Source organism: Mesoplodon mirus (assembly GCF_964341445.2).
Source record: "Mesoplodon mirus genome assembly, chromosome: 8".
NCBI lineage: Eukaryota > Metazoa > Chordata > Mammalia > Artiodactyla > Ziphiidae > Mesoplodon > Mesoplodon mirus.
Genome location: NC_138984.1, coordinates 51,968,122 through 51,983,176, shown reverse-complemented (window position 1 = coordinate 51,983,176; position 15,055 = coordinate 51,968,122). Strand labels below are relative to the sequence as shown.

The 15,055-nt window shown below is 47.2% G+C and overlaps 1 protein-coding gene across 5 annotated transcripts in view; it reads right to left on the bottom strand.

Annotated features, from left to right (window-relative positions):
* MGAT5 (alpha-1,6-mannosylglycoprotein 6-beta-N-acetylglucosaminyltransferase) overlaps nucleotides 1–15,055 on the bottom strand; it is a 374,340-nt gene that overhangs the window by 235,149 nt on the left and 124,136 nt on the right. The gene's annotated exons all lie outside the window — the stretch shown is intronic.

Genomic DNA, 15,055 nt, shown 5'->3' with positions numbered 1-15,055 from the left:
GAGGGGGGAAATGTGTGTCTGCACGTGTTCACAGGTGTAGCGGGGCTGTTCCAGTCTGGACCAAGTTCAAAACAGGAAGCTTGTTCTGCAAGGTGGGGAGGAGATGGAAGGATATTTCACTGAATGTCAGCAAAAACCCAAGTGGAGGGTGGAGTCTCATCACCACCCGGCACTTTTGTGCCTGTGAAACTTGAACTTACAAAGTCATCATTATGTGCTCTAGCAAGGATTAGAGCCCGCAGCTGGAGAGGTGAGCCAGAAAGTGGATGCCCCTGGCGGGTAATCAGACAAGGAAAGGGGAGAGAGCCCCCTGTATTACTTAAGCACGGCCAGCTTTCAGTAGCAGCGTCCACAGCTGAGCTGAATGCCTCGGGGCCACCAGGTGGCCTCGCCCTAGGCACCAGCACAGAGAGGCTATGCCAGGGGTACCCAGCAGTCTTTCCGTACTAGCTACCACGAGTGAAAGCTGCTGGTGCAAGCTCCTCACTTGCACACTTCAGCACAGGAAATGCAGGGCACACGATGGCCTGCTTTTTTGTGGTTCTCATTTTCACTCACACCATGGGACAAAGTGCGAGGTTAAAAGCCATCGTTTCAATACGAATGCAGCCAGATCCTACCTGGTACCAACACAGGCTAGACAACAAATGACACCGTTTTTTAAGCAAAGGCTGAGCATGACCTCCTATGAGGGACTAACCCAGGATGTATTCAGAGTGTGCCTATGTTTCAGATCAAAGGATTCTTCTTCCTAAGCAGCCTAAGAAGAAATGACAACGGGATCCTGGGACAATTAGCTTTCGGCGTCTGAGATGCAGCGGATCTGTGTTGGTCTTCCTCTCTCACTCTTTTCCTCGCCTATCAACAGAGTCATCAGTACCTGGTAGTACCTCTACTGATAGTAAATGATAAATAAATTCTAGTTATGTCCCAGGCACTGTGATAGATGCTGTTTGTGCCTTAGTTCATTGAATTCTTGACAGAGTCCTATACGGTAAGAACTATTAATGTTATCATGTCTGTTTTACAGATGAAAAAACAATGACACAGGGAGATTAACTTGGCAAAGGTCAGCCAGCTATGTGGCAGAGGAGGGATAATCTAGGGATAAGCCAGCCCAGGAGTCAGTAAACCACACCCTGCCTTCCAAGGCCATCCTTCCTCCCCAGTTTCTTTATGACCAAGAACGGTCTGTACATACTTAAACGGCTGTGAAAAGCAACAAAGACCATGTGACTGAAATCTTATGTAGCTCAAAAGACTAGAACATTCACTCTTGGCCCTTAACAGAAAAAGTTTACCAACTGCTGAATTCTAGGCCAGTGGTTCTCAAAGTGTGGTCCCTAACTCAGCAACAGCAGGAGCATCCGTGAGAGATGCCAATCCTCAGGCCCCACCCCAGAACAACTGAATCAGCAACTGGGGGTGGTGGCGGGGAGGGGTGCCCAGCATCCTGTGTTTCAATCAGCCATCCAGGCGATTTTTTGCTGTTTTCTTGGCTACGTTGGGTCTTCGTTGCTGCGCGCGGGCTTTCTCTAGTTGCGGCGAGCGGGGGCTGCTCTTCGTTGTGGTACGCGGGCTTCTCATTGTGGTGGCTTCTCTTGTTGCGGAGCACGGGCTCTAGGCGCACGGGCTTCAGTAGTTGTGGCTCACGGGCTCAGTAGTTGTGCCTCGCAGGCTCTAGGGCACAGGCTCAGTAGTTGTGGTGCACGGGCTTAGTTGCTCCACAGCATGTGGGATCTTCCCGGACCAGGGCTCGAACCCGTGTCCCCTGCACTGGTAGGTGGATTCTTAACCACTGCGCCACCAGGGAAGCCCGTCCAGGCGATTTTGATGACCACTCAAGTTTGAGAGGCCTGGATGCAGGCAGATGGATGCCATCATGATGCCACACCACCGCCCTGGCAATCAATGTGGCGGGAGCTCCCTCTAGCCCCCCCTTTATCACATAAGTCCCTCTGGCCCATTGCTCTCCACTGTGATGTCCTCCCCAGTCTGAAGCTGTAAAACAGTTGTCTGTCTACCTTGCTTTTTTACCAGTTTCTGTGTAGGATCCATGACATCTTTAAGAGACTCCCCCACTAATGTTCTCAGAGACAGAGAGTGGCCCAAGGAACACAAATAAAATACCTGTTGACTGAGTGAGCTTGTCACCCAGGCAACTGTGACACTTCATTCAGCCCCTCTAACGTGGGCCAGATGACAGGCACCTGCGATCCACTCCTTCTACAAGGATACATTGAGCAAGGACCCCCACTTGTTGTCATCAGGTCCTGGGGACTGAACTGGGAACAAGACAGGGCCTCCCACCCTCAAGGGGCTGACGCTTTAGAAGCCACCCTTCTAACCGGTGCTGCCCGTGGTTCCCCAGGAAATGTCTGCACTTCCTTTTCGATAACCCACGCCAGTTAGCCGATGTCACCCCGGGGCTGAAGGGATTTTCCCAGAGCAAATAAACAAGGTGCTGTACCAAGAAAGACAGTCTCTGGTAATTTTCTTTTGCTATTTTAGGAGAGAGCCACACGTGCAGACAGGAATTACCTGTCAGCTTTCAGACAGGAAGCCCTGCGCCGCTTCCTCGATGAACCCCCCCGAAGAGGCTGCTCAAGGCTGCAAAGTTTAAGCAAAGGAAAGACCAGGCTCAAGAACTGAGCAAGGACCCAGTACAAGGTGGCGCGCTTCTCTGCCTTGGCCTTGGGGACAGTCAGGACCACCCAGGTGGTGCATTTGAGGGGCAAAAGGATGGTCAAGAAACCCAGTCGTGGTTCAATTTTTCCAGCTCAGAGACATAAAAATTTGGAGTGAAAATCTCTACGTTCAGAGCACAGTTCTGAGTATTGAGGGCCCAGATTTTAAGTGACTACAGAACTGCCAGAAATATTCCTTTCTCCAGTGGAATCCAGAGTTTGAAATAACAGCACCTGTATCAGCGCGCACACACACACAATTGAATTGGAATCCATCCCTACAATTCCTGCTAGAAAGAAAGAAGTTAAAAAGACCTTTCAAAATCATCATTAGGGAGGCATCCCTAACTGCAACAGTAACAGGGCAATAATAGGACAGCAATCCATACCAGAGGGTGCTGGTGCCATGAAGGACTTAATGATAATGATCAGTCATGGCCAGGGTATTAATCAAGAGGCCACAGAACAATAGCCATCAAAATGTTGTCGATCGGGCTAAAAATCTGCCTGCCTCCTGATCACCTAACAAACAGCTGGATCCTCTCCCAAACTGGATTCAGTAAGGCACAAAAAGGGCTACACAGTGTATCTCAAAAGGTCTTGTTGCCAACCAGAGTAGTGACAGCCCAGGGCCATGGCTTCATCTATCCTCCTCCAGAAAGAAGTTTGTCCCAAGTCTGTTCCTAATATGTTAAGCTTCTAGATTCATCACGGACACTAATCACCCTAATATGCATCTCCTCTATTCTTGTTGTGAGCGGCAAGCACTTCCTCGCTTCCCATTCACTCCGCAACAAAACGTGATCAAAGATCTGTGGCAAGAAAATGCATCTTAATTTCAAAAATAAAAGTATAGGAAAAGACACTCAACATCATTAGCCATTAGGGAAACGCAAATCAGAAGCACAATGAAATAACAATTCCCATCCAGCAGGATGGCTATAGTCAAACAAGACAGATAAGAGCAAGTGTTAGTGAGGATACAGAGAAATGAGAATCCTATATACCCTGTGGGTGGGACTGTACAATGGTGCAGCCAGTGTGGACAACCGTCTGGCACTTCCTCAAATGATTAAACAGACAGTTATCATAAGACCCAGCTAACTCCACTCCTAGGAATTCTTCCGAAAGAAATAAAAGCATGTGTCCACACAAAAACTTATACATGAACATTCACAGCAACATTACTCATAATAGACAAAAAATGAAACAACCCAAATGGTCATCAACTGACAGGTGGATGACCAAAATGGGGCAAACCCATACAATGGAGTTCTATTCGTCAATAAAAAGAAATGAAGCACTGATACATGTTACAACATGGACGATCCCCGGAAACATCATGCTAAGTGAAAAAAGGCAAAAAGGCAGTCACAAAACACAACATATTGTATGATTCCATTTATATGAAATGTCTCGAATAGGCATATCTCTAGAAGTAGAACTTTCAAGAGTAGTTTCTTAGGGCTTGAGAGGATGGGGAAACTGGGAGGTGACAACTAAGGCCTGCCAGGTTTATTCTGGGTGGTAATGAAAATGTTCTAAAATGGACTGTGGTGATGGACGCACAATTCTGTGGATATTCTAAAAAAAAAAAAAAAAAAAAAAACCAACACTGAATTATATACTTTAAATGGGAGAACTGGATGATATGTGAAACATATCTCAATAAAGCTGTTATGAAAAAAAAAAAAGCAAGCAAGCAAGCCCACCTCCAAAGTTGGGGTAGAAGCTGAACTTGGAGACAGGCAGATAAGCCTCGGGGGCACACTGTGGCCCCAGCAAGGAGCCACCCTTCCCCCACTGCCCACAGCACAGCCAAGGTAAGGTTGTGTCCTTACTAAGGGCTGACCACAGGCCCAGCACCAGAAGGAAATTACAGAGAAATGTGCCACCCTGTTTACAAGACACAGCTGTCCTTCCCAGCTCCGGATCAACCTCCCGGGCCACCCTCTGAGGCAAGACCTGCCTTGCCTGCCAGATGCCAATTTCTCAAACCACTTGAGGATGCTCTCAAAAACAGCCCCAGGGCTTCCCTGGTGGCGCAGTGGTTGAGAGTCCGCCTGCCGATGCAGGGGACACGGGTTCGTGCCCCAGTCCGGGAGGATCCCACATGCCGCGCAGCGGCTGGGCCCGTGAGCCATGGCCACTGAGCCTGCGCGTCCGGAGCCTGTGCTCCGCAGCGAGAGAGGCCACAACAGTGAGAGGCCCGCATACCAGAAAACAAACAAACAAACAAACAAACAGCCCCATACCAATGGGGTCAAAGCCAGACTGATGAAGCAGTGAAGAAGTTCCTTCAGAGGCCCATCCACCATCCTTGGAGGACCACTTCTTACATCAGGATCTGTGTCGTCGGAGGATGGATGAGGCTGGAAATGCCCGTCCCTTCAGGAGCAATGTCAGCCCCAACCAGAGAGATGTGATCTTTTCCTCACTGCCCACAGGACAATCTCGACACTGCTTGCTGGTACCACATTCCCATGGGTAGCACTGCTTGAACTTAGTCATTCACACACCTCTGCTGTCCTACTACGGACCACCCCATCTTCCCACCTGTCTTTAGATGGTGGCTATCAGGGCCTACCTCTCGCCTCACCCTCGGCAGCAACATTCAAGAAATCCTAATTGTGTTCACAGCCGCCGCCGTGCGGTGGTCGCTCTCCAACGCCAGCGTTGCCTGGTCTAGCTCGCCGAGTTCCAGCCGAAGGGGAAGAGGGTAAGGGAGGAGGTCTCTATACACCATGGCTCGTACAGAGCCGACTGCCCGCAAATCCACCGGTGGTAAAGCACCGAGGAAGCAACTGGGTACGAAAGCTGCTCGCAAGAGTGCGCCCTCTGCTGGAGGGGTGAAGAAACCTCACCATTACAGGCCCTGCTGATTCGCAAACTCCCCCTTCCAGCGTGTGGCGCGGGAAGTTGCTCAGGACTTCAAAGCAGATCTGCGCTTCCAGAGTACAGCTCTTGGTGCTTTGCAGGAGGCAGGCGAGGCCTCTCTGGCTGGCGTTTTTGAAGACACCAACCTAGAAGCTATCTATCCATGCCAAATGCGCAAAAATTATGCCAAAAGACATCCAGCTAGCGCGCCGCATACATGGAGAACGAACGTGCTTAAGAATCCGCTCTGACAGGAAACATTTCATTCTTTAAAAAAATATATTCTCTTCTTCCTGCTATTGGTACTTCTTGAACGTTAGATATTTTTTTCCCATGGGGTCAAAAGGTACCTAAGGATATGACTGTAAGTGGAAAAACGGGGCGACAGAAATCAGGTACAGGCAGTTTTTCCATTTTCACGTGTGTGTGAATTTTTAATATCAGTGCAGGGACATGAAACATTAATGCAAGTCAAAATGTTTCTGCGAACAAGTTTCAGCAGTTCAACCTTGTAACAATTATAAATAAACCTGTTAAATTTTTCTGGACAGTGCCAGCATTTGGATTTTTTTTAAAAACAGGTAAATTTCTCATTGACTGAAACTAAATGGTGTTTGTAGCGTTTTTATCATACAGTGGATTCCATCCATTCACTATACTTTTCTAACTGAGGTGTCCTACATGCAGGTACATATTTTTAATGTTGTCTCTCTTCTATGCTGTTCATATAAGTTTGCTATTAAAATACGTTCAACTATAAAAAGAAAGAAAGAAATCCTGAGTCTGCTGTGTTTATCCACATTGCCTTGGAAACTCCACCCCTGTCTCACAACTGAACCCCCCCACATCCTGCCTAAAACCTCCCCTGGCTCCCTGGACTGAGGAGGGCTCGTCCTCCGTGGAGCACTCCCAGCAGTACGTGCTCTTTCTAAAGAGCTTACCTACTGCTCTGTTGGATGATCTTTTCTTTCATTTCTCCGTAAGCTCTCTAAATACAGGAAGTGCCAGGAGTGGGACTGCCTTGCACACCGGGGATGGTCATTATGTGTTTGCCAGATGAAAAAACAGGATGATGGGGATGAGATGATGAAACACAAATGAGCAGTGACCTCCAGGGCCACCTCCTGGTGTGAACCACAAAGAAACCAGGTGCTCTGAGACTGTAAGTCAACCTCACCTTTTGGGAGTTTTTAACCCTAAGATCTGTCACATAGCAGTGAAGGATCATTATGCCCTTGACTAGATGGGGTTAAACTAAAGGGGATATGGCGGTAGATGGGTACTAACGGGGGGGGGGGGGAATAGGAAAAACAGCTTCAGAAGATAATTCTAGAAGGGGCAGTGGCTGTGGGACCAAAATGATGTCCAAGACAAGGGATGAGAGGGGAAACAAGTTGAGGGGAACTCTGGGGGAGGCTGTTGGTTTCATCACTGGGTATCCGAGATGGTGACAGGAAAAGATCAGAAGGGTGATGAGGGGGAACTGAATGGACTCCTGCATCCAAGGCCTGGAAATCTCTGATCCACAGCTAGTCCCACTCATCAGCATCGGTGGGATCCTAGGCAAGCCTGTCTCAGGTTCTGCATAAGTAAAATGGGGAAAGTTGGAGAACCACAGAACACTGTTAAGCTAGATGAATAGGGGGGTGACTGATCCTAGTTACTGGTTTTCGAACTGTGTTCCGAAGGACTTCAGGGTCCCCAGAGACGTTTCCGAGGTTCCACAAATGTTTTAATTTGAATTTTGTTTCCGTTGTTTAAAGTATCTTCTCTTAAAACAACTGGTTAGAAAAAGTCTTATACTATATAGATTCTCAACAAAACTTCCACATACCTCTGTATGTGGAGTTGGAACTTTGAAATCCTACGCTAATTTGCTCAGGAAAATTAATGCTTGGCAGTGGTCTTGTTTGCTTATTTGTTTTATAAAATTCAGGTCCACATATCTACTCATGTAAAACTGCACAACAGCAAACACTATGAGACCGTGATTAAATGCTAGATGAGGGTCAGTCATAAACTGTAAGTTTCAAAGACACGTGTCTGGGGCTTCCCTGGTGGCGCAGTGGTTGAGAGTCCACCTACCGATGCAGGGGACACGGGTTCGTGCCCCGGTCTGGGAAGATCCCACATCCCTGGAGCGGCTGGGCCCGTGAGCCATGGCCGGTGAGCCTGCGCGTCCGGAGCCTGTGCTCCGCAACGGGAGAGGCCACAACAGTAAGAGGCCCACATACCGCAAAAAAAAAAAAAAAAAAAAAAAAAAGACATGTGTCTGATCACTCCTAATTATAAGTAGCAATAACAGTCTTTAGAGAATGCTAATGACTCAACTCTGAAACAATTTCCTACTACTTCTCTTTCCAGCCTCAGTACAAATTTACATTAAGAGCAACTTAGAGTGCTTGGAAAACTGTGTTAAAACAAAAATACTAGCCATTAACATCTGCTATCAGGGTGAATCTGGACTTCCACTATTTTGCAACCAAAATGCGGCACAGAAATCAACTGTGTGCTAAGCCTGACGTGAGTGCACGCCACTCCCAACGCTGCTCACCAGAGCAGCTCACTGGCCTAGTCATCGACTTTAAAAGGAAGTAGGATCAATTAAAATGTATAAAGTACCTTCATGCAGACTGGGACACTACATGAGATCTTGCTTAGGAACATAATAACCAAGTACAAACTCTTGATTCACAGAGAAGGACACTGAGGCCCTGAAAATGTTATGTTTTCCAACTAGAGTCAGAATCAAACCATAACTCAAGTCCTGCTTCCTGATCTGATTTGGTCTCCACCACACCAAGCTGCGTCTCTCAGCTGCCTGCAGAAACTCAAAATGGAAGAGACTTATCAATATGAAACACCAACCAGAAACCACAGTCTGGTGACAGTAAGGAACTGTGAGTCTACTGCGATGTCCCACCAACCTCGAGGAGCTGGGAGAATCAGCAGATGAAAGGAAGAAAAACATACATTCACGGAATTACTGGTGCAAGGCAGGCAGATGGCCTAGGCTGGGGTGGGAGTCTTGCTCTAAATATGGTGTCTTCTGTTGTTAAAAGGAGAAACTGAGCAGGAGGGAAGGACAAGCAAAGCAGCCTTTTCTTCCAAAATAAGCCCAAATTCCTGAGAAGATGCTCCGAGGCTAGATGCTCACTCCCTGGACGGCTCGGTGCCACCAAACTGAAGCCAGCCCCCAATATGAGGTGTGAGTCCTTGACAGCTGTGCTAGCCACGAGCTCTCCTCCCAATGTGTGGAGCAAAGGAGCCCAGGAACCAATGGTGGTGGGGATACTGCTGGAACACATGTGGACGGGCCCCTTCTCTTCCACTTTCCTGACTCCGTTCTCTGACAAATTCTGGGCCTTTATAAACAGGAAAAACACATTTGAAGTGAAAACAGCCTGTTCTTTTTAGAACCGGCTAAACAAGTCTTATCTTGAGTCACTAACCAAAAGACACCCACTAAAACAACACACCTTTGCTATTCTCGAGACCGGGAAGAGAGGGGTGGCTGCTTTCTGATGCCTGGGTCTTACACGGCCTGTCCCTTTTACTTCTTTTTTTTTATTTTTTTAAATTTATTTTATTTATTTTTTTATACAGCAGGTTCTTATTAGTCATCCATTTTATACACATCAGTGTATACATGTCAATCCCAATCTCCCAATTCATCCCACCACCATCCCACCCCCTGCCACTTTACCCCCTTGGTGTCCATACGTTTGTTCTCTGCATCTGTGTCTCAATTTCTGCCCTGCAAACTGGTTCATCTGTACCATTTTTGTAGATTCCACATATATGCGTTAATATACGATATTCATTTCTCCCTTTCTGACTTACTTCACTCTGTATGACAGTCTCTAGGATCCATCCACGTCTCTACAGATGACCCAATTTCGTTCCTTTTTATGGCTGAGTAATATTCCATTGTATACATGTACCACATCTTCTTTATCCATTCGTCTGTCGATGGGCATTTAGGTTGCTTCCATGACCTGGCTATTGTAAATAGTGCTGCAATGAACACTTGGGTGCATGTGTCTTTTTGAATTATGGTTTTCTCTGGGTATATGCCCAGTAGTGGGATTGCTGGGTCGTCGGCTCATCTCTTTTACCTCTGAAGTGATCAAACCAAGACAGTCCTATGCCCAGCTTGCATTTATTAGGCTGCACTTGCATTCTTGGTGTGGGCGGGGAAGGGAAACAGCCAGCCCTGCCCACCTGAAGCAGGATCTGCCTTGCAGCTACACTGCTTGCTAAGTGCAGTTCAGGGCTCCTTAACTGGCATCAACAGCTAAATAAATTTTCAAATACTGTAATAAGGCTAATGACTCTATCCAGAACAGGCCTTCCTTCCCGCCCCCTCTATTCCATCCCACCCTCCACTCCCTCCCAACTGTCCTCTGGTCACTGTGCATGTGGCCATGTCCACTAGGGGGAGCAGAGGGGCAGGGAAAACAGCTGGAAACACACATGGATGAACTGTATCCCGACTCTGCCTCTCAGGCAGGAGCCGTGCACATTACTGGCAGGTGGACAAAAGAGAAAGGTGACAAAGGAGTGAGAAGGAAGCTGTCACTTCTAGATAAGAATCTACCCATGTTCTGTAAGTTTCATTTACCAGGCTCACAGGTTGTTCACAGTTGACAGAATTTCCCATCAACCAAAAAAATGAAACCACAGCAACTCTAAGAATTCTGAAAACATCTACTAAACCAAAACAAAAAGCACGGGTCCCTGAAAAATGAAATAAATCCATTTAATCCAGGGTGTCTCGATTCCTGGCACAATTGACATTTGAGGCCAGAGCATTCTTTGTCACAGGGGACTGTCCTGCGTGCTGTAGGATGTTAGGCAGCATCCCTGTCCTCTAGCTACTACACGCCTTTAGAGGTGGATGCCATTAGAACCCGCCACCACCAACTGTGACAACACAAATGTCTCCTGACATCGTCAAATGTTCCCTAAAGGATAAAAGCACCCAGGTTGATAACCACTGCTTTAGCCCATCCGCAGGACCTTACCCACCACCCCAGAGGATGAGGCTCAGGGAAGGGCAGCCCACGGGGCTAGATCGCAGGGCAAGGAGAAGCAAACCAAGTCAACTCAGGAGCCAGTCACCAGCCCTGAAGATGCGCAGGCTCAGAGCCCTGAGCTAAGACTAGAGGCCACAGAGAGACGAGAGGGGGGCGGATTCCTGACGCTGTCCCAAGCTGACAGATGAGTCTCATTTTCTTCCACATCCTTCAGTGCCAACACTATCCTGGCACCCACCAAGGAGTTCATGCCTGGGCCGGCTATGCCCCCATGTAGTAATTAGTATATGGCACTGACGCTCCACTCCACAAAGATCCTAGTCTATAGATCAAGGTACAGGGAAGAAGGCTCTGAGAAGACAAAAGCTGGATGATGCTACATCAGACAGTCTTAAATAGAAAAGGATTGTCCTCTGGCTTCCAGCCCAGGAAACCATGAACACACATTGTGACAGGTCGATAATGACTCTCTAGGAAGAAAACAGGAATGGTCTGTGAAAAGATCACATGGTGTGTAAATTCGTTAGGTAGGTCTCCTTGATGTTGGACAGAAAACTCAAAGATTCGCTTCCACTCAGAGCCAAAGGACAGTAAAGCCACGAAGGAATTATATGGTAAGTACAAAATGCACTTTTTTCCTCTGAGGATCAGACTTCTGGCAACTCCTTATATGTAGAAAACACCCACGAATGACAACAGGGCCCAGATGGCCCCAGAAATAAAGAAAACCAGAGTCACAAAAATCATCAAAATTACTTCCAAAAACTAGGACAATGCCCTGAAGATAAAGCTCATTATTCAACAAGTGCTCCCTGAACCCTACAAGTCAATCGCCCCAGGACCCCACTCCTCCACCTGTAGAGGAGCACACGCTGGGGCTGGCTCAAGAGTGTGCACTGTCTGCAGGAACGGGACAGCCTTTCAAGCACGAGATCTGATAAAGACGAGCAGGTTAAAAGTTTTTAAAAACTAGGTGGCGTGGACTTCCCTGGTGGCACAGTGGTTGGGAATCTGCCTGCCAATGCAGGGGACACGGGTTCGAGCCCTGGTCCAGGAAGATCCTACATGCCGCGGAGCAACTAAGCCCGTGAGCCACAACTACTGAGCCTGCGCTCTAGAGCCCGTGAGCCACAACTACTGAAGCCCATAAGCCTAGAGCCCGTGCTCTGCAACAAGAGAAGCCACTGCAATGAGAAGCCCCCGCAATGAGAAGCCCACACACCACAACGAAGAGTAGCCCCCACTCGCCCCAACTAGAGAAAGCCTGCATGCAGCAACGAAGACCCACGCAGCCAATAAATAAATTAATTAGTTAATTTTAAAAACTAGCTGGTGAGTGAGAAGATGAGCACACACACGCGAACATGCACACACCATCAGCAAAAGTGGCCACTCAGAGGCTTATCAAATGTAAATGGTTTAATGAATTTCCCATCACTTCTAAAACAGGGTTACAGCAAATCCCCATGGAACGCAAAGCCCAGGCTCTGGCAGAACCTGGGTCATAAATGCCCCAAGTCTGAATTTTCTTAGGGAAGAACTCAACCATCAGATGCTTAATTGTCCCTTAATTTATAAATGAAGGTCAAAGGTAAAATGGAGCATCTCAGGAGAGTTCCCTGCCCTCAGGGTTAAGGACTGCCTAAATCCAGGCCTCTCAACCGTGATACACTTAAGAATCACCTGGGCTCCTTTATTTAAAAAAAAAAAAAAGAAGAAGACAGCTGCCAGGTCTCACACCTCAAGATTCTGATTAACTTGGTCTGAGGTGTGGCCCAAGCCGGGATATTTTTATTTAATACATAGGCAGACATGATAACTATTACATTCTCGGAAAGATGTCCTTTCTATCATGTCTATGGATCCTATCTAGTGGGATCCAAAACATGGTCTACCCCAGTATTTAAAATGATAAACTCTCTACTCTGGACAAACACAGTCGAACTGGCTTATTAGACAATCTACATGCAAGGCACTCTGGTTTTCTCCTTAAAGAATCATGCGCTGGTCTTCTCAGACCAATGCCCAAGAAGCCCTGCCCAAGAAGGCAGTCTTTCAGGAAGAGCTAGTCCACTACAGAGCCCTGTTAGACCTCTATGCCATGGAAGGACTTGTTGGACTGTTGGGGCTTTTATTAATCTCTCCTTGGCATTTGGCTCCAAAGATGAGAGATTATCTGAGGCTAAACTAATGGCCTCAATGTCTACCAATGCATCTGGTAACCAGCACCTCTATAACCTTGCTACTCAAAACCTGGCCTGCAAGGGGCTTCCCTTCCCTGGTAGCGCAGTGGTTGAGAGGCCGCCTGCCGATGCAGGGGACACGGGTTCGTGCCCCGGTCCGGGAAGATCCCACATGCCGCGGAGCGGCTGGGCCCGTGAGCCATGGCTGCTGAGCCTGCGCGTCCGGAGCCTGTGCTCCGCAACGGGAGAGGCCACAACAGTGAGAGGCTACATACCACAAAAAAAAAAAAAAAAAAAACCCTGGCCTGCAGACCAGCAGCACTGAGATGAGCCGGTAGACTGTTAGAAATCTCAAGCCCAATCCCAGACCAACCGAATCAGAACTCGTATTTAGAACACGATCCTCAGGTATTTGTTTGCACATTAAAGTTTAGAGACACATTGTGTTTTTTTTTGTTTTTTTTTGCGGTATGTGGGCCTCTCACTGTTGTGGCCTCTCCCGTTGCGGAGCACAGGCTCCGGACGTGCAGGCTCAGCGGCCATGGCTCACGGGCCCAGCCGCTCCACGGCATGTGGGATCTTCCTGGACCAGGGCACGAACCCGTGTCCCCTGCATCGGCAGGCAGACTCTCAACCACTGCGCTACCAGGGAAGCCCAGACACATTGTTTTTTATCTCATCCAGGATACTAAGAATGAGGGCCAATCGGACACTACTTTCCAGTGGGGGGTGATGGAGAATATGGCACAATTCTTCTCCTTTTCATAATGTGCAAAGAACTTAATGATTTGGTATTACGTCTGAATAAACTGGAGGCATATCAGGAAGACCGGCTGTCTTATAGACACTCTTCGAGTTACTGTAAGATGCATCCCGCTGAGATGAGAATGACATCTGCAGATGGCAGGGTTTTATCATTGTGAATTAGGAGTGCTTATAAGACAACTGGCCATGCTTTCTAACTGCAGGATTTTGATCCATTTTGCTAAAATCCAAGACACAGGTGGATCCATGTCTTCCAACTTTAACTCCGATATAGCAAATAACTCTATACAACAAATCACTCTATGCAGCTACCCATCATATACCCTGTGCTGCTCAAAGTTAGACATCAGCAGGGGGTTATTGGGCTTTTGTTGTCTTTTAATTGCTCAAGTGCTCAGTTCAGAAAACCTGCTTAAGGATCCTGACTATTGTCCTACATGACTTCAAACTGAAACAGCCTTCAACTCAGGTAAGCATCCTTTATCAGGACCTTAATTTTGCCTAAGATGATGTGAACCAATATTTAAGTTTCTAGAAATGCCTCTAATTCTGATATCTTCCAGGGCACATAACTAACTGACTTTATGGCCACTGAAAGCCTTTCAAAGCTTTGCTGAAAGAAACTATTTTTGAAAGATGACTTAAGTTCTTTCTGAAAGAAACTATTTGAAGGATGACTTAATCCATCTACTGTTCTTGATCGACTTTGCCCAACCTTTTGTAACAAACAAGCTCCTTTAACAGTCTTTCTCTCTCACACACACATACGCATAGGCACACATACCTTAGGAACTTTCTAATCCTTTCTTAATTCTTATTTCATTTTTGAAACAAGATATTAGTTTATGAAGTTCATTCATTTTGATAACATCTTTGTTCATGTGCAAAATGATTAATGACAAATTACCTTTCACCCATTTAGGGTGTAACACACAGCATCTAATTATGTAAGAAAAAAGTATGACTGGTCAACAAAATCAATTTCACAACTACAGTCTTATTAGCATACATTTTGCGTGGGGACCCAACGTCTATTCAAAACCAGAGAGCAATCTAATTACCAGCCCCAGCATCAAAACTAGGCAGGAAACAGCCCAATGTTTGGATTTCTTGTATCTGAATTTAAAAACAAATCAAATGGTTTATAAAGGGAGGACTCTTTACTTCCCCTGGACACATTTTCATGCAGAACGTGTGCTCCATTTCCCAGGAAGAACCACAGAGGGGACTGTAACTGCTCTTTCATCAGTGTTCACAGGTCTTGGGGAGGAAGGACAGCATCTCAGCCGTGGTGCAGGGAGGCGGGGCATGACTGCTGGGTTTCCTGCCCTCAGGAGGTGCACTCCCCTTTCCTTGCCCGCAGCAGTTAAAGAGGCGGGGCTTCCCTACCCAGCTGAGTCCACCTCAAGGCTTCCTGGCAATCACCAGGGCAGCTGTGTAGATTTCTATCTAGGATGGATCAGAAGTCTTGCACCCAAGACCCATCTTCCAACTCAGCTTTACT